General features: G+C 40.3%; 1 protein-coding gene and 2 pseudogenes across 3 annotated transcripts in view; 2 read left to right on the top strand and 1 right to left on the bottom strand.

Moving 5' to 3' along the window:
- On the top strand, positions 1–3,924 carry LOC132240983 (parathyroid hormone-like; annotated as a pseudogene).
- On the bottom strand, positions 1,495–3,795 carry LOC132240982 (non-histone chromosomal protein HMG-17-like; annotated as a pseudogene).
- Positions 3,925–11,996: 8,072 nt separating the features above from the next.
- The window catches only part of BTBD10 (BTB domain containing 10), a 57,536-nt gene continuing 44,400 nt past the window's right edge, over positions 11,997–25,132 (top strand). The window contains exon 1 of one of the 3 annotated variants that reach the window (XM_059708968.1): positions 11,997–12,151. The gene's annotated coding sequence lies outside the window, so the exon portion shown is untranslated. The remainder of the gene's footprint in view (positions 12,152–25,132) is intronic. The other 2 variants (XM_059708966.1, XM_059708967.1) reach the window with 2 other exon arrangements.

Here is a 25,132-nt window from a genome sequence, read left to right as displayed (position 1 = left end):
CTTGTGATCCAGAAAACTGGGAGTGATATCATCTGTAACAACATAAAAGCTTCTCTTGCTGAGAGGAAGACCTACATATAAAAGTCACCCTTAAGCGTCTACAATCCAATTCATCAGCTTTCTCTAGTTTACTCAACTTTAAGAGAGTACCAGCTACTAATATACCTGAAAGGTATTATCCTAAGACATTGTGTGGTGAGTAATCTTCACTTTCTCTTTCAAATCTCATATATTTGTTATAATCTAGGTATTATTTAATGTGTATCATTTCCTATGAATAGTATGCTGTTTGTTCAAGTTAAAATGTGAAAGGAGGGTTTGAGTTATGTTTCAATAAAATGCCACAACACAAAATAAATTTATGTTACTAAAATACTCTGAAATCATTTATTTTTGTGATGAAAGTGTTTTGAGAGGCCTTACTTTTTCTAAATTTATCTGAAATTACACACAAAAAATTATAATTTGGCATCATATGCTTTAATGGTATCTTACTGAAATTTTCAAATAAAACAGACTAATGAGGAATAAATCATTCTGATTTAAATAACCAATATACATTTATGAAATTAAGTTCGTAGTCCATTTTTTTCCTGCAGAATACCCTTATCAAACTTTATGTTTTATGACTCACGGAGAACTCAAGTTGTATACAAGAGCTGGAGAAACAGTTCTACTGCTGAATATTTATTCCCTTTAGTAAAGATTTTTTTCACTTTCTATTCTGAAAACTGTACATGAATTGTAAGAGTATTTTACAACTGATTTTTGAGCTTTTTCATGACATTCTTGTAAGAAGCTTGTTTCTATTAGGAATAGGAAACAAAGCAGAGATGTCTGAAGTCACTAGGTGAATGTGATAGAGCTAAGATTAGACACCAATGCTCCCGTCTTCTACCTACAGTGCCTTTTTAAAAATATAACATAAACCAAAATTGAGGTATATGTATATGTTGCTCCATCAATAGCTTTATATTGCACAGAGAAAATAAATGTAGTAGATCATATTTCTTATACTACTTTTTTTTTTATCCCAAACTGCATCCAGCTTTATTAAAGATACTTTTCATAAACAATCATGGTATTTCAGGCAGGATATGGGCAGACAATCATTAACAGTATACAACAGCTTTAAAACGCCCTTCTTCAATGAGCTACCAATATCAGAAAGCCACCACAAAACCCAGTGAAGTCTTCATCTGATGCTGTGAATAGGGAAAGTTTAGAGTGAGGGTTGACATTTCACATTGAGCATGTTGTGTAACAACTTTTCACAAGCTGACCCTGACTTTCAGGAAATGAAGTGAAAATGGCAGAGCATATCAGTAGATCCACAATCTAAAAAGGAACTGCTGCTCTTTAGAGGGAGGCCATCTCAGTGGTGACACTGGAAACCTCAGATTGCCCACCGACTGGAAATCAACTTTTTTTGGATCAGGTCCCACTAGGTCTCTGGGCTTAAGAGAACCAAAGTCTATGCTGAAGTGGAGAGGGAGAAATGGACAGAAAAACGAATTTTAGTTTTCCACACCATAAGGAGTTTGTGCCAAGATGGCTAATGTGTGTCAGCATCAAAAGATCCTCCTCCCAGGAACCAAGAGGAAGTTTTTCAAAACTAGAAGGGAAAGGTATTTTCCCCCATGTCAGTCCAGCTTTGGAGACATTCTAGTAGTACATTATGTCCTTCCCCCCAAAATAACAATGAAGTGTTCTGTGTGCTAACAACATAGCTTAAAAAAGAAAAGTAAAACAAAATTCTGCACTTTTATAAAACTTGATAAAAAAATAGTATTTCAAACTGTACAGTCACCAGAAATACACAGCTATCAAAAATGCACACACTTCTCTTGGCACCTCCAGCACCTTCAGCTTTCTGTGCCTGGTCTGCTTGGCGTCTCCATTTTCTGCAGGGCTATTCCCATCTTTGCCAGCATGAGCTTTCCCTTTTCCCTTTTCATAACTTCTCTCCCTTCTTTGCAGGGGCCTTCTTAGGCTTGGGCTCTGGCTTTGGAGGATCAGGTTTAGCTGATAATCTGGTGGATCTTCTCTGTGGTTTGTCCTTCACCTTGGCTTTATCTCCTTTAGCATCCCCTTCAGCCTTTCTCTTGGGCATGATGGTGATGGTGGAGGGATGTCAGAGCAGGACATGGGGGATGCAGCAGCGCAGCATCTTTGCTGGTCCGGGGGTTGATCTCTCTTTCTCATACTGCTCTGATTCTTATACCACTTTTAAATGATGCTACCACTTCAAAATAAATAAATAAAGCCATTTCCCTTTAAAATATGAGTGCATAGTGACTCTCTATATGTATGTTAAAACAGAACAGTAAGCATTAAGAAAAAGCACTTCTAGGGGAGGCCAGGGGATTGTCAAGGGAGGGGGGTGGGGGTGGGGGAAAGGACACATATGTAATACCCTTTGTAATATTGTAAAAAAAAAAAAAAAAAGCACTTCTATAACAATAGGCTTTGCAATTACTGAAGTGCAGATTAAGATAAGACTAGACTAGTCTATTTTGAGATGAAAAGCTTCATGAACAAAAGAGGAAAGTGCTAAAAATTACACTCAGATAAGACAGTTTTAAAAGAACCTGAAGAGAAAAAAAAATGACAACAAGCATTTTATATGAAGTCAAAGCTCTAAATTGTTATAATTAATTAGATGATTTTTAAATACTTTGACACATTTTTAAATGGTAGAAGTATGCATTAATTTAGTAAAAATATCTCTAAATCAGGGAGTATTAATTAGGTATTTGTGGTTATTTATGCCTGCCTGAAATTACGTTGACTTATGAAAAATAAATTTTCTAAGTAAATAAACAGTGTTAATAATTTACCTAAGGAAGAGAATTAGTCATTATCCAAGCAAATTATAAGCACTTAGTCATAAGCAACATAAAATGTAGGAGGAAATTCTAAAAATTATGCATTTTCATTCCTGTGGCTTAAAATTCATATATTAAAACTTGCACAAGAACTCTCAGAAAGATCCCTAAAAAGGAAAACTAATTTACCTAGAAAGTAAAATTAACCTATCTAATTTCTACATCAAATTATGTGTATAGAAAATACATACTAATGTATCTGTAATGGCTCAGTAGATAGAGTGTGGGCCTGTGGACTGAAGAGTCCTGGGTTTGATTCCAGTTAAGGGCACAGCATGGGTTGCGGGCTCAACCCCCAGTAGAAGGCATGCAGGAGGCAACCAATCAATGATTCTCTCTCATCATTTATGTTTCTGTCTCTCTCTTCCTCTTCCTTCCTTTCTGAAATGAATAAAAATATATATATTTTTAAAAAGAGGCTGATTCCAAAAGTCCTCCATGAAAACCAATGCAATTAGTTGCTGTACCACTCTGTGTACAGTTGTATAGTTATAAATGTAAACTGCTAAATTTAATTATATAGTTTGGAATAGTAAAAACATTTTTTAAATACCTGCATTTTGCTTTTCCTCTTTAGTGAAGATGATGTCTGCAAAAGTAATGATCGTTAAAGTAATGATCATCATGTTTGCAATTTGTGTTTTTGCAAAATCGGATGGGAAACCCATGAAGTAAGTACTGTTTCTTGTTCTGCATGGCTAGGACTTGGGGATTGGAATTTTAGGGCTGGCTTTATGATGGGAAGACGGGGACTGATGGAGTGGCTTCTCTGTTTCTGTTCCCTATAGGGGGGAAACTGTGGGTGAAATACAGCTTCTGTATAAGCTGCGTAAACATCTGCAGAAGTTGGAAAGGCAGGAGTGGCTACGGAAGTTGCTGCAGGAAGTGATCCTCGGAGAGTCTACAGTTCGTAAATGATGTTTCGCACAGGTCCCTAAGAAAGGAAGATAATGTCCTGGTTGAGAGCCATCAAAAAAGCCTTGCAGAAGCAGACAAAACTGATGTGGACGCAGTAACTAAGGTTAAATCCCAGTGAAAACACATGTATCAGAGCACTGCTCCAGTCAGCCGAGGGCAACAATATTACATGCAGCTAATGGTTCCACCCTCTATTATGATTACCAAGCACCAATATTTCTAATATTACCAAACTTTACATGTAATCCATTGCTAGCCATGATAGCTATAATTTAATTGATTATTTTGATTTTATTTTTATAAAAGAGTCTTTTAATTATTCTCTTTCTGTGCCAGGAGGGCTGTTTATTCTTTTTAAAGTGTGTTATTGCATAATTTATAAAAGAATAAAATTGCACTCTTTAACCTCTCTCTCACCTTACAATGCAAAATAAAATTTAATGATCATGATTCTAAAAAAGTGACATTAAGTATTTTTCACTTGTTATAAGAATATCTTTTTGGTTATAAGTAATACCAACATGTTTAAATAGATCATGACTAAGAACAACAACATAAAATGGTTTTATTGAAAAATAATGGACATACATCACTATATAAGTTAAAGGTGTACAACATGATGGTTTGATTTACATACACTGAGCGGCCAGATTATTATGACCATCCTATCAGTACTTTATTGACACTTCCAAAAATAATGAATATTGAAAACTTCCTAAGCAAATACCCTCAAGGTTTTATTATTATTACTAGAGGCCCAGTGCATGAAATTCATGCATGGGAGGGGGGTCCCTCAGCCCAGCCTGCACCATCTCTAATCTGGGACTGCTGGCTCCTAACCGCTCACTTATCTGCCTGACTGCCCCTAACCCCTCTGCCTGCCTGATCACCCCTAACCCTTCTGCCTGCCTGCCTGATGCCCCAAACTGCTCCCCTGCCTGCCTGCCTGATCACTCCTAACTGCTCCCCTGCCGGCCTGATTGCCCCTAACCGCCTCTGCCTTGGCCCCCGCCACTGTGGCTTTGTCTGGAAGAAGTCTGGTCTAATTAGCATATTACCCTTTTATTAGTATAGATTATTTGCATAACTAATTCACTTCATTGTACTGATGGGGTGGTCATAATAATCTGGCCACTCAGTGTAAATTGTGAAATGATTATATGTTGAACATCATCCTTTTAGTAATATTATCAAAGTACCAGGTCCCCAAATCTTAGTAGCTAGATACAATTGTCCTCTTCATTTCAGGAAAGATAATGAAATAGTCAGAATGGGAGAAAGTGATCTGAAACTTGAATGCAAAAGCATTTGCCTATACACAAACCTACTGATCATATTTCTAGTCTGAACCCCAAATTCCATGGACTAGAGTTTGTGTATGTGTTAGAATATAACTTCATTTATTTGTCCTTCGACACATACCTATTTAGGGTCCATTACTTGCCATGTACTATATTAAGCATTGGACATACACCGGTAAGTAAAATAGGCACAGTTCTTGTCTTCATGGGGCCATAAATTTAGTATGGAAACAGACATTAATTCATTATTAATTTTGATAAGTGCTCTGAAGGAAAAGCACAAGATACTTCAGGAGTGTAAAATACACAGCCCTGATCTACTTAGGTCAATACTGTCCAATACAACTGTCTGTGATGATGGAAATGTTCTGTGTTCTGTGCTGTCCAATGCCATAGCCACATATGCAGTTAAAATGTGACCTGTGCCGAGATGGTCTCAAGCAGCCAAAATCCCCAGTAGTTTTTACAGCCAGAAGTTATGGGGACTTCTCTCCCTGGTACTGGGACTCTGTTTTGGGAGGCCTGAGGTGGTGCTATGACCACTCACTCCTCAAGGGGGGGGCTTCACAACCAAGATATCCCTCCTGATTTTCATCCACCGCACATGTGTTCTGTGTCTCCGCCCCTCCTACCCGTCTCCATGAGGCTTCTTTTAAAATTCCTTAGTTATGGGACTTCCAGTCAGCTAGATTTCAAGTAGTTCTGAATGAAGGTTCTTCTGTAATTTTAATTAGTTGTAATTTTGATTTGTTTATGGGAGGATTGGTATACCACATTTACCTATGCCACCATCTCTAATAGAAGTCCTTTACTTTTATTATTGTATATACACAAGCAGGTATAAAACATAAATGTATATTTTCAAGAAAAAATACAAAATGAACACCTTTTCTCACTGCTCAGATTATGAAACCGAATATTGCCAGTAGCTTAGAAATTCTTTGTTAGCCCTTCCTCAATCACACCCCTCTTCTTCCTGGCCTCATTTTTATATTTATCAATTATTCTATTTTTTTTCCTTTCCTTTTCTTTTTTTTTCCTTTCTTTTTAAAATCTGCTCCTAAGGATATTTTTAAAGAGATTAAGGCAGAGAGACAGAGAGAGAGAAAGAGATATGAAAGAGAAACATCAGTTGCCTCCCCTGCACACCCAGCTAAGGTTTTCTTGCTTCTCTTGCTTATCTTTATAAAATGTCAAGATCCCTTAATTAGATGAATAGTCTAAAATCATTTTTTTGTTTTGTTAATACTCACCTCAGGATATTTTTTCCATTGCTTTTTCTGAGAGGATAGAAGGGAGGGAGAGAGGGAGAGAGAGAAACATTGATGTGAGAGAGACACATCAACTGGTTGCCTCCTGCACACACCCCAATTGAGGACAGAGAGCAAACCCCAGAACCTAGGTATGTGCCCCTGACCGGAAATTGAGTCTGAGATCTTTCCATGCGGAGGCTAATGCTTAACCACTGAACAACACTGGCCAGGGTTCTAATATAATTTTTTAAATGTATACTTTTGTATAACATGGACTCTGTCTTTCTAGCTCATGATATCTATTTTCTCACCATCCACTATAGCTAATCCCTGCTCCATATGTTTAGGTTTTTGTTAGTGTTTAACATATAGGTACTCATTTCTGAATTAGTTAGTGTGAACAAATTGCTGTGACAAATGTATAGCCACCTAAATTAAATAGAAGTTGGTTTCTTGTTCACATAACAGTACTGGAATGTTATATTACTGGGCTGGTTAAGAGGTCAACAGGGTGGCTAGGGACTCAGTTTCTATCATTATAACCCCAGGACTGTCTCCATTCCAGTTAGTTGGAATTAAAAATTTAGAAATGTCATGGGGGACGTTTTTACCGGGTAGGCCTGGGAAAGGTGACACCATCTCTTCATATTTCAAATAGCTTAGGGCCCTCACAACCTAAATGACCAGACAGACGACCAGTCACCAGGAAGTGTATGGAGCACCTCTTGGTTCCTCCCCTGAGGCCCACAGGCTCCTATCACAGCAAGGCTGGCAGCAGGTGGGTGGGCAGGGCGGGGGTGGGGGGGGGTGGGGGGGAGCAGGGTGAGGTAGGCACAGCAAGGTGGTTAGCCTCCAGCCCAGAGAAAGAGAGAGGCGGGGCCTGATTTGCAGGTGCTGTGGAAGTTGTGGATCAGGCCCAGAGACAGGCTGGGAGGGAGAGATAGCTGTCAGTAGGGCCATTCTGGATTTTCCAGAAGAGTCAGTGGCTGCCTAGGAGGCAGAGCTTTTGATGCTGACTGGCATAGAAACCGACCAATCAGAACCTAATCTGGGTGAACTGCGAGGACAATTAGGCCAGCAGGGGAGGGCAGTTGGGGGCAACCAGGCTGGGAGGAGAGGGCAGTTGGGGGTGAGATCAGGCCGGCAGGGAGGGTAGGTGGAGGCGAGATCAGGCTGGCAGGGGAGCAGTTAGCATGATCAGGCAGGCAGGCAGTGGTGTTTAGGGGCAATCAGGTAGGCAGACAGAGGCAGTTAGGGGTGACCAGGCAGGCAGGCAGGCAGAGAGGTTAGGGGCAATCAGGCAGGTAGGGAGAGGCAGTTAAGGGTGACCAGGCAGGCAGGCAGGTGAGTGGTTAGGAGCCAGCGGTCCCAGATTGCGAGAGGGATGTCCGACTGCCGGTTTAGGCCTGATCCCATATTCAGACATCCTCCAAGGGGTCCCTGATTAGACAGGATGCAGGTTGGGCTGAGGGGCCCTTCCCCCCCACCCCCATCATGCATGAATTTCGTGCATCGGGCCTCTAGTTGATTATAATATAGTCATATGTTATATTGTAATATTGTAATGGCTTGGGGCAGCTGGAAAATGTAGTCTCTGGTTGGGTAGATATTTCCCTGTGACAACTCTATACTGTTTTCCATACATGGTATGCCAATTTACATTCCCACCAACAGTTTACAAAGGTTCCCATTTCTTCATATTTGCTACTCATTGTCTTTTTGATAATAGCTATTCTAACAGGTGTGAAGTGATATCTCATTGTTGTTTTTTAAACTTTATTTATTTATTTTTGTTAATCTTCACCTGATGATATATTTTTCCATTGATTTTTAGAGAGGGTGGAAGTGGGGATGGAGAGAGAGAGAGAGAAACATGGATGTGAGAGAGACACATCGATTGGTTGCCTCTCTCACCTCAATCAGGGGGCGAGGCTTGAACCTGAAACCCAGGAACATGCCCTTGACCAGGAATCAAACTGGACACTCTTGGGTGCACAGGCTGATACTCTAACCACTGAGTCACACAGGCCAAGACTCATTGTTGTTTTGATTTGTATTTTCCTAGTGATTACTCACATTGAGCACCTTTTCATATACCTGTGGGTCATACATACTAATACATGTCTTCTTTTGAGAAACGTCTATTTAAATACTTTGCCAATTTATAAATAGGGTGGGTTGTTTATTTTGTTTTGCTATTGAGATGTGAGTTTCAGACATTTTAAAAAGTAAAACAGCCCTAGCCGCTTTGGCTCAATGGGTAGAGTGTCGGCCTGCTGACTGAAATGTCCCAGGTTTAGTTCCGGTCAAGGGCACATGCCCAGGTTGTGGGTTCCATCCCCAGTCGGGGCATGCAGGAGGCAACCAGTCAATGATTCTCTCATCACTGATGTTTCTATATCTCTCTCTCTCTCCTTTCCTCTCTGAAAACAATAAAAATATATTTTAAAAAATAAAAGTAAAACAGAGTATAAAAAATGGGACCCAAAGAGTTAACTGTGATATGCAATCCAGTAGCATAGCTCTTTGAGGTATAATTTACATAAAATTCACATATTGTATGCAATGATATTTAGCATTTATAAAGTTGTGCCACTATCACTCATCTAGTCTTTTCCATCACTTCAAAAGTTTTCTTAAGCCTATTTGCAGTTAATCTTTGCTCCTACTTCTAGCCCCAGGCAACCACGGATCAGCTTTCTATAAATTTGCCTTCTCTGGTCAGTTCATCTAACATCATTATACAACATGTGTGAATCATATCTATTCTTTAAGGCCCCAGATCACATCCTCCCCTTTCATTCCTCTTCCCTGCACTTTCTTCATCTCTTAAGAGTAATCTTTTTTTTATCTCTGACTCCCTATAACACAAATCATTTTCCTTTTATTTATTACTTAATTACATGTCATTTATGTCAGTAGAACCTGTATATTAATAATGTTTGTATCTCCCCTAGTGTTCTTACCCAGGGTCTTAGCCAATATTTGCTGAAGAGTGCTCTTTGTGTGAATATTATTTTCATGTTCCTGCCATTAGGTGGCAGTGCTCAAATCTTATAGTACAAAGAAATCCCAAATTTTAATGCAAAGAGGATTCTGGGTCTGTGATTTATCATTAATTTGTTGAGTAAGTATTTAACCAGAAGTCTACCTTATCCTCTGCTGTGAAACAATCGTGAGTTAGCATGTTATGAGGTGCAATGATACAGACAACCAAAGAAGCTTGTTTGCTCATTGCTTCTACATGAAACATTTTTTCTCTTAAATTGGAAATTCCGTATTGACCTCTTTGGTACATGCACTGATATTGTGGGAGGAAGACTTTCATTAAGGGTCTGAACCTTAGCTCATTCAGTTAGCATTTACAAATTATTGTGCAGAACAGTTTGTGATGGTGTGAATCAATGGCATTACCTACTGGATATATAGCTGCTACCCATGCTTCCAAATTATAAAGGTTTGAAAGGTTAACTTTCCTTTTAAAGCAGACAACACTGGAACTTTCTCTCTCTCTCTCTCTCTCTCTCTCTTTAAGGAAAGAGATGAATTACTAGTATAAGTCCCTCACAGCAAGATAAAATAATTTGACTGGATTCTGTTATACAACAAAGTCTCTGTATTTCATCTGAAATTTCTTGCTGGTATAATTTTTCCAGAGTTTTCTGAAAAATTCCTAAAACTTGGATTAGCACTTGTGAATTATGCTAAGCGGAGCACTTGATTGGCCCACAGCAGGGTTAGAACTACTTTTGTTTGTTTTCTTATTAGGTGTTGGGTTTATTTGTAGGAAGAGTAGGGTGAGCCAAATGAAACTATAGTATACATAAATATAGGTAGTATTATGAAAAGAATGTGTCTAAAGCAGTGGTTCTCAACCTTCCTAATGCCGAGACCCTTTAATACAGTTCCTCATGTTGTGGTGACCTCCAACCATAAAATTATTTTCGTTGCTACTTCATAACTGTAATTTTGCTACTGTTATGAATTGTAAATATCTGATATGCAAGATGTATTTTCATTGTTACAACTTGAACATAATTAAAGCATAGTGATTAATCACAAAACAATATGTAATTATATATGTGTTTCCCGATGGTCTTAGGCGACTCCTGTGAAAGGGTCGTTTGACCCCCAAAGGGGTCACGACCCACAGGTTGAGAACCGCTGGTCTAAAGGGAGATTGGTGGAAACTATATAGTGGACTACCAGAGACTTTTTTTTTTTTTTTTTAGAAAATGATGGTTTCTATTTTGATATAAGGAAATATTTCCTGTTTGACAGACCTCACTAACCCTAACTTGCACTATAGAATTACCTCCCTGGATCTTATCTTACAGAACAAAATTCTGATTGTTAATCAAGATTGGTGACGTTTTTGTTGCCTGAGGATTTTAAAAAAATTTCTCCATTAGATTACCTGTCCTACAACATTCCTGCTTAGATTGCTCTTCTTTCTTAGAAATCTTCAAAGATTACTGACAATTTCCAATGTCGCAGAATGTTGGCAATAATAACAACCTGCTATAGTGGGACAATAACCTGCTTCCCTTAGGTAAGGACTCTGATATCGAGGTGTCCTTAGAGGAGGACGAGAATGTTTACTGTCCTACGTTGCTCACGTTCAACTGTTCATCTCAGTACACATGTTGCTTGGAAAACACTTTGGTTTTTCACACACGAGGGAGTCTGGGAGTTTTTTTCTTTTTCTTCCGAACTAAACGAAGATTCAAAGTTGTTGTTTTTAAACCAAGTTCTTCCCGCAAAAATCCGTTTTCAACCTGAATTAACTCCAACCAGACTCTCTTCCTCTTTGCTACCTCAGCTTGCAAAGCCCCTCCCACTCTTCTAAAAACTGGATAAACTCTTACTCATCCTTCCAGATTCCGCTCGAATGTCCCCTTCCTGGTGGAGACTTCCTCGACGTGGCAGGTAGAGCCGGTTACTCCCTCCGTTCCCACAGCGAGCAACTCGGCACATGGGATTATCACCCGCATGGGATTATCTGTTTTCCGGCGGGTCAACCCGCCCCCCCCCCACCCCCTCGGGTGTGAGCTTCGAGGGTGGAGACCGTGTCTTTTTACTTTTTCCGTTTTAACAGTCCAGCGTTCAGCACATGGTCGGTAAAGTTGAGCGACTGCAACTATTACTCGGCGACTTTCTGCCCACAGGGAGCAATACCGCATCCAAGTTACCCGACCGGCGGCCGACTGACTGCAGGAGTTCCCGCGGGCACCCCGGTTCCCGCCAACCCAGCGTTTAAAAACAAACAGCTGTGCACGTTCGGGAAGAGAGGGTGGCCCTCACGACGACCGCCTCAACAAACTCGGGATCCCAGCGGTATTTCTGGGCTGCTAACGAGGTCCGCTGTTCTCTCACGGCGAGAAGAAGTCCAAGGAAAACACTTGGGCTTCACACTAAGGGGGAGCACGGGGGCGTATTACGCTGATCGCAGCCACGCCTCCCCCTAGGCAGCACCAGCCCCCAGACTGAACGCCCACCGGCGCTGCAGCTGCCTGAACTGTCGGAGCGCTCGGCGCCCCGCCCACTCCTGGGCGGTGAGCCGCCATTCTCGCGAGAACGCAGCTCAGTCTCGCCTCTTTGAACTGCGGGTTCTCGCGAGAAGAGGATTCGGAGCCGGCCAGCAACCTGCCGGGCGGCTCTAGCAGCCGCGGCCGCCCGAGTGGCCGTCCCCACCGACACCTCCGGAGGGGTCCAGTTGAGGAGGAAGCGGAGGTGTCATTGGCCCGGGCTTCTGCCTAGGCCCTTCGTGGACGCTCACGGAGGACGACAGGTTCGGGGGTGACTGGGCGCCGCTGGGGAACTCGGTGGGGGCGGTGCCGGAGGCTGGGCTTGGCGGGGGCGCAGGAGGAAGGGGGAGGAGGGCGAATCTGGGCTTGAGGACTGGGCTGCTGTGGCTACCGGTGGTCTGGGCGGCGCCGACCCTGCCAGGGGACCGAGGGTGGGGTTCTGGGCTCCGGTCGCTGGCGCCCAATTTTGAGAGGCCGGGTTGGGGCTTGGGTCCGGCGGTGCTGTTTGTGGGCTGGAAGCCCGGAGGCCTTTCCCCGGGGGTGACGGGCGGTACCCTCATCCCTCCCTCCCGGGCCTGAGGAACCCCGTGCCCCGCCCCTTTTCTGTCGTCCCCGGGCTGACGCCGCGACACCCGGAGGAGGGCGCATCACAATCGGGCATAAAGTGGCAAATAGTCTCCCTTTGGGCGAGGAGGAGTGAGACCCTAATGATGTGTTGCGTGCTTTTAGGCTGTAGTAGCATCACATGTGGTAAAGGGGTTTTTGTTTTTTTTTTCCTCCCAACACTTGCACAGAAAAACTTCTCTTTTCCTTATTCAGAGGCAAGCGTCCTAACTCCCTGTATCTTCTGGAATGGGGTGCGGGGAGGTGAGACCTCACTTGGTAACTTGTCATGTGGGGGCAGTGTGACCACCCTGGTCCTTCAGATTGCGTACTTGCCCCTGCTCCCCAGTATTTTGAGTCCATGAGGAAAAGACACCAATCCAGACATGCTAAAGATAGAGCCTCCCTCACCTGTGTGTCACTTGGTGTACTTAGCGTGCAAAGATTATTTAAATAGTGTATCCTGAAGCGTCTTTTTGTTTACATTTACAGCCAATGAAGCAGCATGGTATATTGATTTTATGTGGACAGTTGGGTACCTCCCCCCCCCCCCAACTACACAAATCTGATAAAAATTTTTTAGAGAGGAGGTTAGGGATACATTTTGAATGAAATAGACGGTAAAAGTTGAAATAAGAGATAATATAAGGAATGAAACCGCGAGGGCCAACAAATATTTTCTGTTTTGGATAGCCCAGTGGTCGGCAAACTCATTAGTCAACAGAGCCGTATCAACAGTACGACGATTGAAATTTCTTTTGGGAGCCAAATTTTTTAAACTGAAACTATATAGATAGGTACATTGTTATTAACTTAATTAGGGTACTCCTCAGCTGGCCTTTGCTAAAAACGTCCTCAATCTGATTGAGGTACGTTGGCTGAGGTCGACCGGTTCCAACTCTCCCATCCACACTCGTCTCATATACTTGTTTCAGATAGACGAGTGTGGATGGGAGAGTTGGAAGGGGTCGACCTCAGCAAACATACCGCAAAACAATGTACCTCCCCCGCGCTGCATATCCCGCGGCCCGCCTGCGCTGGGTCTCTCGTGGCCTGGCCAACTGACACCCCCCACTTCTTCTATCGCCACTTCTTTTTTTTTTCTTCTTTTTTTAAAATATATTTTATTGATTTTTCACAGAGAGGAAGGGAGAGAGATAGAGAGTTAGAAACATCGATGAGAGAGAAACATCAATCAGCTGCCTCCTGCACATCTCCCACTGGGGATGTGCCCGCAACCAAGGTACATGCCCCTGACCGGAATCGAACCTGGGACCCCTCAGTCCGCAGGACGACGCTCTATCCACTGAGCCAAACCGGTTTTGGCTATCGCCACTTCTTCAAAATAGACTCGCCCAGGCAGAAAACCGACTTCTGCGCATGGGCCGCGAAGTTTCAATTGCACTGTATGTGCGCGCCTGCACGTGGTATTTTGTGGAAGAGCCACACTCAAGGGGCCAGAGAGCCGCATGTGGCTCCCGAGCCGCGGTTTGCTGACCACTGGGATAGCCCATCCAGGACTGAAGTCCAGGCATTGAAAATGAGGGCCGCAAGTTGTCATTTCAGTAAAAGCAGAAAGCAGTAGAAAATACCTGGGAAAGGATTTGATGGTGGATTAAGGCTGTTAAAAAAGTGTGAGGCTTACTTTTAAGGTCTAAATGTGTTTCATAAATGTTTCTGACACTTCTCAGTTTGTGACCTAACTGCTCTGGTTATACAGAAAGAGAAAGCGGGAAGGGAGGGCCTGAAGCTTGAGCTGGTAAGAGGAACCGTGGAGTAATGTAGTGTTCAATCAGGAAAAGCTTTGGGTGTCTCAGAAATCCTTTTTGAGTTCTTCCACCTGTTTTTCCTCACTCCCCAAAAAGCTTTCAGGTGGGCCTTTTACTTTCTGTATTCCACCCTTCCAGCAGTCTGAATTTCTTTCTTTCTCACCCTTCTAAGCCTTATGAAATTTTAAAATAATTAACTATGAAGTTGCAAACTGCTATGGTCTGTTTTGTGGCTTTTTACATTTAGGTGACTTGCTGAAGTGTGGAAAATATTATGTACCCTTTCAAAGAAATTGTTTATGAATAGCAAACTCACATGCCTTCAGGTACTAGGCAGATGAAAATGAAAATGAGTGAAATGCACTAGAGAGTTTATGCCTCATCTAAGAGGGACATCCAGTTCTCAGGCCCACTTGATTAGTGCCCTACATGAATATGGGGCCAGAGAACACAGGAAATCGAGATTTTTGCTTGAAGCCTCTTGATTTAAAAAAATATTGACCATGAATTAAAACACCTGAAAATAGCTTCATGGGTCCCAACCAAACCCAAAGCTGTCAGTAGTTGTATCCTGTTCTCCATATTAGGACCTCTTGATATATGTGAGAATTAATACAGTTCACAACTAAAAAAAAAAAAGATCTAAAGCAAGTATGCCAATTCGTTTGGAATTCAAACCTAGGAGGACTTGAGAAAAATGTCACGTCTAATGAAAAAAGCCCTGGTCAGGTGGCTGGGTTGTTTGGAGCGTTGTCCTGTGCACTGAAAGGATTATGGGTTCCATTCCCTGGTATGGACACTGCAGGAGGCAACCGATTGATGTTTCTCTCTCTCCCTTCCTCTCTAGAATTAGTGAAAGTATGTCCTCTGGTGAGGATTCAAACAAACAAAACACTAGATAAGTTTAACAGCCGAGTTTAATAATCTTTAAATAAAGTAGGGCAAATTGAACTGGTCCTTATTTTTTTTTTTTTCTTCTTCTTTTTTTTTCTTTTTCTTTTTTTATTTTTTCTGAACTGGTCCTTATTAACATTGATTTTATTTTATTGATTTCAGAGGGGAAGGGAGATCCACGAGAGAGAGAAACATCAGTGATGAGAATCATTGATTGGCTGCCTCCTGCACTCCCCACACTGGTGTCAAGCCTGCAGATGCCCTGACCTGGAATTAAACTGTGACCTCCTGGTTCATAGGTCGAGCTCAACCTCTGAGCCATGCCAGCTGGATCTTATTTATTAACATTTTAACTGGAAATAACCGAAAGAAAAAAAACTTTCAGTATTTATGGTTTAATAACTCAGGGTTCTGAGCAGAGGTAAATTAAAGGTATCTTGTAAGGAAATTGATTTATTGAGAAGCCCTTAATTGTACTTGCAATTAATATGTAAAATTAAATCCAGGAGACCCTCTTCTACTCAGCTATGGTTTTGAATGTTTAATGTTTGCTATACTATACCATCCACATTTTCCCACTAATTGACTGTTACTGGAAGCAATTTTGAATCCTTGGAAATTCTTCCATGACTCGTGGGATGGGGTGGGGGGGTGGGGGGGTGGGGAGAAGGGTCATCAGGATGTAAAGAAATGGGATGGGGAGAGTGTGATGTGAAGCAGACACTCATGTGTCTCTCTTAATTGTCCATTAAAAGATTGAATTAAAGTATTTTTTTCTTGTACTTTGGTAAATTAAACACAGTGCCTTATATGTATAGTAGAATTTAATAATATTTGTGGAATTGAACCATGGGGGGTTAAGCCACATTTACTTATTAATATGAAGTACTTTAATTAATTCATACTTAGTTGGACTGTGGGGAATGGGAATATAGTGATCAGACCTAAGAAAGAAGTGGACTGTAGGATGCAGAAGGCAAGGTCAGTGTCTTCTATTGGGGTGTAAGGGTGAGAAAGGAGGCTAGGTGAGGGAAAGAGTTTTGAAAAGGAAGATAAAATGGTTAAATACCTTTCTGTCTACATTGCAGTTTTACAAAGAGCTCTACTTTTTACGACTAGATTGATCATAACTAATGCAAAAGGCTATACAAAGAACATTAGTTTTTAGCCAGGACTACTTTGGGGAGTTTGCTGCCTTGATTTTCTTTTTTAGCCTAGTCTTTACAGGTCAAGCTAGTCTAATATTTTCATCCAATCCCTGCCTCTCTGGTATAGGAAGTGAAACAGGAGCAGATTATGTTTGAATTTGTTGTATAGTTATGGAGGTTATATTTGTTTAGGGGGAGCCATCATTTTCCTCTCTGCTTGTTTCTACCATGACTTGTAAACTAGGAAGTTCTTTCTGATAAGTATCTTTCCCCCTTCTTTATACCCCCTCAGATGGCTTCCTAAGGGAGCATTAAATGATGTTAGGAGGAATTGAGTATGCTTTTTTGCACAGTGCCTTCTGGCTCTATTTTGGAGCACCCAATTCTTAGGATATGCATTTCTTTATTACTCTAAATGGTAGATTTATTTGAGCAGACTGGACCCTGTGAGGAAGAAGCAAATGCTTCTAAGTTTAATTTGCAATTGAAATTAATTTGGTCACTGGTTTCAGCCATATTTGTATCTTCATCTGACTCCTTTATTACGTTGTTTCTTGGTTGGTTGTGAACCCATCGTAATGGAGGTAAAGGTTGTTATAGATGTTCATTAATACACTTAGAATTTTTTATTCTTCTTGGATAGAATGTTTATGAGGGGTCAAGCTAATGTTGGTGTGCTGTGGTTTAGTTTAGCATCCTTGAAACTGTGACCTACCTTGCTAAGCAGGTGTTAATATAGAATTCAGAGATAGAAGGTAAGCAATCAGCATTCAAAGAGATGCTTTCTAGGAGAGGATTAAGAGGTTGGCAAATGTTAGTTGCAGGTTGTGGGAATACAATGAGATGAGTACAGTAGTCCCCCCTTATCTAGGGGGATACATTCCAAGACCCCCAGTGGATGCCTGAAAGCTCAGGTTGTAACAAACCATACACACACATGCACACACGCACGCATGTGCACATGTGCTTAAGTGCATACCTGGCTACATGTTTTCTGTTCATGTCTTCCACCCATAGAGTTAATGCATTTTCCATCTTAACTAAGCACTTATCATGTACTGTGGCCATCATTTGCAGTATGAGGTGTGACAGCATGAATTTCTTTTTCCTTCACAATTTCATGGATAGAAGATTTCATTTTTACTGTAGATTTCAGCAACCTCAGCATAAGTTTTTTTTCTTCTTATTGAGAATGTTCACTTTTTCACTTAAAAAGTACTTTATGGCTTCTCTTTGGTATATCTGAATTGCCAGCATCACTATTCTTGTAGTTTGGGGCCAATATTAAGTAAAGTAAAGGTTGTTTGAACACAAACACCAAGATACAGTCACTCGGATAATCAAGAAGGCTGTTAGTAATTGATTAATGGGCAGGTAGTGTATACAGTGTGGTTGTGCTGGACAGAGGGATGATTCACATCCCAAGGATGATGAGAGGTTTCATCACACTACTTAAAACTTATGAATTTCTGGAATTTTCCATTTAATATTTTGGACTGGGTAGTGATTGAAACCATGGAAGTCGAAACTGCAGATAAGGGGAGGGAGGGGGACTATTGTACTTGAAAAGAGGAAAGATTTTATGTCAAATATGTGATCTTAAGTCACAGTAGATTTCTGAAGATTGTAATATGCTGAAAGCGATCTTTGCCTTTAAAAGCATCTTTCTTTTATATATATTTAACTTTATTGTTCAAAGTATTGTAGATGTTTCCTTTGTTTTTTCCCATTGACCCCTCCCAACCACTCCACCCCGCACCCGCCCCTCACAGGCATTCACCACTCTGTGTCCATGGGCTATGCATAGCCTCCTATATAATAAACGCCTCATATGCAAATCGACCGAATGCTGAACCACCACTGCTGTGATGCGCACTGACCACCAGGGGCAGACGCTCAATGCAGGAGCTGCCCCCTGGTGGTCAGTGTTCTCCCATAGGGAGAGCACGGCTCAGCCAGAAGCCAGGTTCATGGCTGGTGAATGCAGCTGCGGGGGCGCTCCCGCCTCTGAGGCAGCGCTAAGGAGCAGTGAGCTGAGCGGTGAGCAGTGAGTGGGCGGTGGTAAGGAGCAAGGGCTCTCGGACTGTGAGCTGGCAGTTGGACATCCCCCAAGGGGTGCCAGGCTGAGGGAACACTCCCGCCCCCGTGCATGAATTTTCATGCACCGGGCCTCTAGTATGCATTTAAGTTCCTTGGTTAATCACGCCCACCCATCCACTCATCCCCCCTCTGAAATTCGTCAGCCTGTTCCATGTAAAAGCATCTTTCTTTATCCTTAATAGTTTATTTTTCTGTTTAAAATATAAAATATCTGATAACTTGATATTTATTTTTATCTTTGTAGTTGAGTGATCTAGTAGTATTTTTGTCACAAACTGAAATTAAGAGTATTTGGGGATGAGATTCTGTCATAGTGAGTCTCTGATTGTAATACTACTTGATTAGAAACTATGAATAAAATTGTAATCATACTTTTTTGCTTGGAATACCTTATTTGGGATCATTTAGATCTGGGTTTAAAGCCAACTTTTAACTTTATGACATAAAAGTTACTTAACCTTCCTGAGCTTTTATTTCCTCCCAGGAAAAGTGGAGATATAACATTATTGTTAAGAATTTAAGAATGAAATGAAATAAAATATATAAAAGTGCTATGTAAATAGTAAAATAAGTATAACTTGTTAACATTTTGTTCTGATTTATTCTTAGAAAATGGTATTCTTGCCAGTGATCTGAAAACACATATATCAAATAAATTTACATGTAGCTGTTTCATTTAGAGGGAACAAATTTAAAGTGTAGAATTTACAGCCTTGCCAGTATGACTCTTCCATTGTCAGTTACAAAGATTTTTTAAAAAAAATTCTAGTCAATACTGAACAATAGACCTTTTCATTTTCTTGCTTTCATGTTGGCTTCCATTGATTGGTACCTGGTATTCTATATAATTTGAATGCCAGGTGGAATAGTAGAAAAAAGGGAAGGGAGAATAGATTGAAGAGAGAGATGGTGTGGCATTTAAAAAATAATCTATTGGGCCGAAACCGGTTTGGCTCAGTGGATAGAGCGTCGGCCTGTGGATTGAAAGGTCCCAGGTTCGATTCCTGTCAGGGGCGTGTACCTGGGTTGCGGGCACATCCCCAGTGGGAGATGTGCAGGAGGCAGCTGATCAATGTTTCGCTCTCATCGATGTTTCTAACACTCTCCCTTTCTCTCTGTAAAAAATCAATAGAATATATTTAAAAAAATAATCTATTGGGATATTGCTATCTACTTCTTAGACATAAAGCCATTTTATTTTTATTTGGGTTTTTTTCCTTTAAGGTTTTTGACTGCCATTGCTAGTAGCAAATAAGTAGAAAACTATCCTGAGTTTTCTATTTGTAGGCTACATTAAATGTCATCTTAAAAATAAATCTTAAAGCCCAGATGACTGAAGAAGATTCTTGGGCACAAGATTGTGCAACAGAACATTTTTATAATTTTTTTTAAAATTCATGGATGGTCATACAAGTAGTGCTGAATTATTTTAAAGGTAATTATTTCATTTGGGGCAGTTTGCTTTGATTTTTCTCACATCTAGAGAGCAAGCAATACAATCTGTTCCATCCTTTTGGCTCTTCATTTGTTAATTTAGTTTGCTTAAAGAAATTCCTATAAGATGAGTAACTGTGGGGCACTATTGTTTCCTTCTTGTTGAACTGTCCAAATTGCTAGGGTTTCTCTTTTAAAAGAATATTTAGTTATTAGAGACTAGTGGTATTATAAAACCATAATTTTGAAATTCACTAATCTTCTAATTTTTCAAAGAGAAAACTGAAATTCAGATTAAGCCTTCCCTTACCTGATTTAAAAAAGATTATTTTGTAAGAGTTTATTTGAGCCCTGTTTGGCTCAGTGGATAGAGTGTTGGCCTGGGGACTTAAGGTCCCAGGTTCGATTCCGGTCAAGGTCACCTACCTCAAGGAGCAGGCTTGACCTCTGGCCCTGGTTAGGGTGCCTGCGAGAGGCAACCAATCATTGATATGTTGTCTTATATAGATATTTTTCTCTCTCTGTCCCTCCCCCTCCCTTCCACTCTCTAAAAATCAATGGAAAAATATCCTTGTGTGAGGGTTAACAACAACAACAAAAAAGCTTATTTGAACCAAACTGATGACATATATCTCCCCTTACTTGATTTTGATAAAAGATATTGGTTGCTAGTGGGAAAGCAGGTCTCCAAGTCTCCTGATTCTGAGTGGTTTATTCCAGTGATCTCCCTACTGGGTTGCATGTACTTCTGGGAGTATATGAAAAACTTGTTCATTGTGCCATGTGAAGAAAACAATAGAACTTCTTTTCATTTTTATTTTTTGTGTGTATGTAGTATATACATAGTACTGGTGTGAAAATATATGTGCATTATTTAGAATTTCTTAATATAGATTTCAGAGAGGAAGGGAGAGGGAGAGATAGAAACATCAATGATGAGAATCATTGATTGGCTGCCTCCTGCACACCCCCCATGGGAGATCGAGCCCACAATCTGGGCATGTGCCCCTGACCAGAATCAAACCCGGGACCCTTCAGTCCCCAGGCTGATGCTTAATCCACTGAGCCAAACCAGCTAGGGCTTTGTGCATTATTTATGTACATAGATAGGTGTAGCTCAAGCATGTCAAACTCTCGGCCCACGGGCTGCATGCGGCCCACAACAAATATTTTTGCGGCCCAGCCAATATAACGACGGTATGTAAGGAATGTTTTAATAAAAATTTCATAACTTAATTTTTACAATATCCTGTTATACATAATTATTAATAACGAACTACAACGTTTGCTAATGACTGATTACTGTACTCGTGTTGCATTCATCACCCTTAGGTGCAGGTGCACCATTTCTCTCCACTAATACTAGCAGTGAATATTTTAGCAGCCAATTACCACGTCATTAGTCTTGGACTGACTTGTTTGGTGTGCACAACAGGAAATATTTCTCTTTTGGAGAACAAGAAAAATAGGTCTGTTTGCGTTATGCTTATTTATTTGTGCAGTTTCAATGTTTGGTAAGTTAATGTTCAAGAAAAAAATACTAATTTTTATTAAAATGTTCTATTTTATGTTAATGATTACTCATTTATTTCAGCCCTTTGTATTCAGCATGTCTCTATCGAGATAAAACTACGTTTCTATGAAAATTGAAGCTTTTGTTTTTTTTGCAGCCCACATAAACTTAAACATGTTAGCCTTTGAGTTTGACCTGCTTGGTATAGCTGTTCAAGTTAGTTGAACTCAAATCATATTAAGAAAGGGAAATAGTGTCATTTTAGAAGAAAAGTGGTGTGATATCTTTGATCATCTTTCCTTCCCTAGTGAATGATATTTAGCAGTAGCCTTGAATGCTTATTGATTTAAAAATTGTCTTATAGTAAGTATTTACAAAAGTTACTTATAAAAGTAGGTTTTTTGAGTAATTATAAAAATGTAGCCCAGCTGGCATGGCTCAGTGGTTGAGAGGCGACTTATGAACCAGGCAGTCATGGTTCAGTTCCTGGTCAGGGCATATGCCCTGGTTGCAGGCTCCATCCCCAGTGTGGGGGATGCAGGAGGCAGCTGATCAATGTTTCTCTCATCGATGGTTCTAACTCTCTCTATCCCTCTCCCTTTCTCTCTATAAAATCAATAAAAATATATTAAAAAAATAAAATGGAACACTACCTATAATATTGAGAGTCTTCCTTTGTGAGCAAGTATTTTGTCTGAAGAAATATTAGATTCCTTAAAATGAAGCATTTAGTGGAAAAATAACTTTTTTGGTAGAAAAGGTTCTGATATTTTGCTTCTAATCATGCTGGCATATATGGTAGTTACCTGTTTGTTTTTAAACCAGGACATGGATAGCATATTCATTTTTTATTTCAATCATCTAACACATTACAGGTGCTCTAATGTTGAGTGGTTATTTAGGAATTCTGTGAGTTCAAAAGGCAAATAGAAAGTGATGAATGTACTAATGAAATATGCAAAATTTATATTCAGTGGTCTAAAGAAAGTCAGCAATGTGCCTATCACTGTGTTGTTGTTTACAGTATCCTGTCTTATTCTTTACAACAATTTGATTGGAAGTTATAGTAGTAATATATAAAATAATGGTAATGAGAGTTGTGTAATTTTCTTCATTTCACATTTAAGTAAATTGAGGTCTTGGGGGTTAAGAAGCCTGTACAAAGTCATACAACTAGTTTTATCTGATTCCAAAATCTTTTCTCTTAGTCACTTACTATTGTGGCAGAAGTAGAAAAGTTCTTACCAGTTTTTATTATCAAGAGTTTTTGTATGTCATTTTTGGCAATGGGAAGATAGCTTATTGGTTAAGTATGCTTGGGATGGTAATGGGGGCAGTATGACTTGGGGTTTTGATCAAAAAGTGGTGTAATTATGTGATGCTAATGTATTCGATACCTCTAATGTGTTTGATATCTCTGATTTTTTTTTCTTTTTTAAAATTTCTTTTTAAAGTTATGCACAATAAAATTCCTTTTCTGGTGTAAAGTTCTATGAGTTTTGACAAAGGCATACCACCACTATCCAGATTCAGAATAGTTCCATGATTCCCCCCCCCCCAAAAAAAAAAAATTACCTTGTGCTGTCCCTGTGTAGTAGTAGTACCCTCAACCCTAACCCATGACTGCTCTGTTCTCTATCCTTATAGTTGTTGTTGTTTTTTTTTGTCTTTTTGAGACTGTACAGAATTATATGGTATGGAACCTTTGAGTCTGTCTTTTTTCACTTATAATGCTGTTAACGTAAAAACGTTCAAACCTGTAAAGAATTTTTGTGAGTTTATTTGAGCCAAACTTTTGACAATTGCCAGGAAGCAGAATCTCAACAGATTGGGATAATGCCCCAGAGAACTGCGGTTTTTCATCTTCTTATATACATTGCAATCAAAGGAGGAGACATAGGTGGGTTACCTGGAATCCATTGGTGATAGATAAGAGAGGTGGGAGAAAACAAAGGGGGTGCTGTGGGGGGGACCTCTGGGATTGGATAAAGAGTAAAATGATAGACACTTCTGTAGGTGGGTACAGGATAGTTAACAGTCAAACATGATAACAATAACAATGAAATAATTTGTGGTATCTATTCTGGCTCCCAGGGCATTTGGTGGTGCCCTGAGGGGTCTGGAAGAAAGAGAAGTTAGAAGTTAACCTGACATTTTAATAATATGCAAAAAGACAATAAGCTCAATTAAGGTAAAGGTTGACCTTGTCAGGGAAGATACTTGCCTGGGAGGCGACTACCCACCATAACTGGTGGGTAGTGCACATCATAGTGACTGGTTGACTGGTCTATTGTCTGCCCCCTGATGGTCAGTGCATGTCATAGCAAGTGGTTGAGCAGCCTTAGCATATCATTAGCATATTACGCTTTGATTGGTTGAAAGGATGACCAGAGACTGGACACTTACCATATTAGGCTTTTATTATATAGGATTTTTATTGGTTTCAGAGAAAGGGAGAGGGGGAGAGATAGATAGAACATCAATGATGAGAGAGAATCATTGATTGGTGCCTCCTGCATGCCCCATACTGGAGCCCACAACCCAGGCATGTGCCCTGACAGGGAATCAAACCTTGATCTCCTGATTCATGGGTCCATGCTCAAACACTGAGCCACACTGATGGGGCCCTACTTGATGTTTTGTTTTGTTTGGCAGAACGATGATGTTTTCTCCTGTGGGGTGACTGTAAAGTTGTGTTTTTCTACTTAATCAGATGTCTGGTTCCTTTGCTCTCTGCTCTGTTGTTAATATTTGACTGCCTACTGTAACAATCCCCCTGCTGGGGATCGAGCCTGCAACCCAGGCATCTGCCCTGACTGGGAATTGAGCCGTGACTTCCTGGTTTCATAGGTTGACGCTCAACCACTGAGCCATGCCAGCCGGGCAGAGTTTATATTATTTTTTTTTTATCATGCCTAAAAATATTAATGTTCTATGACATTTTTTAAGAACTTTGTTTTTAATAGTCCAGTAATTATTTTTTGTTAATTACAAGATCCAAACAATAAAAACCTTTAGTTTGCCTAATATAAAGTAGACATTGGGTATCCAAGTGTCAGATTTTGAAGGAACTTTTTAATGGTAAAGAGTTTAGAGGAAATGGAAAGCCATTAAACATTTTTAGAAAGGTAATTCTCATTACAGCGGAGCAAATACAGAATTGAAGGGTGGTAAAGAGGTCAACCAGGAGACCTATTGATGGCTGTTAAGGGTTTTAAATGAAGGCAAGTAGCTTTATGAACGGGAAGCGAAGAAAATTTTGAAGTATATTTGCTGTAGGGAAAAGAGATGTCATGCATGACTTCAGGGTGGAGTAACAGTATAAGAACTATCCAGGTAGGAGGGAGAGATGGGTGAAATGGTAAATGGAGCCATTGGTGGAGTCTTTTCTCTCACTAGAGTGGGTTTTTTGAGAACAGGAACAATGTCTGACTTGCTTCAGCCTCTTGTCAATTGCTTGGCATATTGTAGTAGGTGTTCAATAAGTGCTTGAATGAATAAGATCAATATAATGTCATTTAGTATGGGACAGAGTGGTTAAAATAGATCATTAGACATTTCAAAATAGTATATAATGTATGATTTACCTTTTATGTATTTGTAGTTATAGGTATAGTTTATTGATACTTTTAAAATTCACTAGCATGTATATGCAAACACAGGCATATTATTTTCAGATATCTCCAACTTTCATTTGTTTTTAGTATGCTTGTATTCCAGACTATTGAGAGTGAGGAGTGGGGATGTTATCAAAGAAATGTGTGGATGGTTTTTCTCTGTTTG

Source organism: Myotis daubentonii, chromosome 9, assembly GCF_963259705.1.
Source record: "Myotis daubentonii chromosome 9, mMyoDau2.1, whole genome shotgun sequence".
Taxonomy (NCBI): domain Eukaryota; kingdom Metazoa; phylum Chordata; class Mammalia; order Chiroptera; family Vespertilionidae; genus Myotis; species Myotis daubentonii.
Note: the sequence above shows the minus strand (reverse complement) of the source record. Positions and strands in the feature narration are given on the sequence as shown.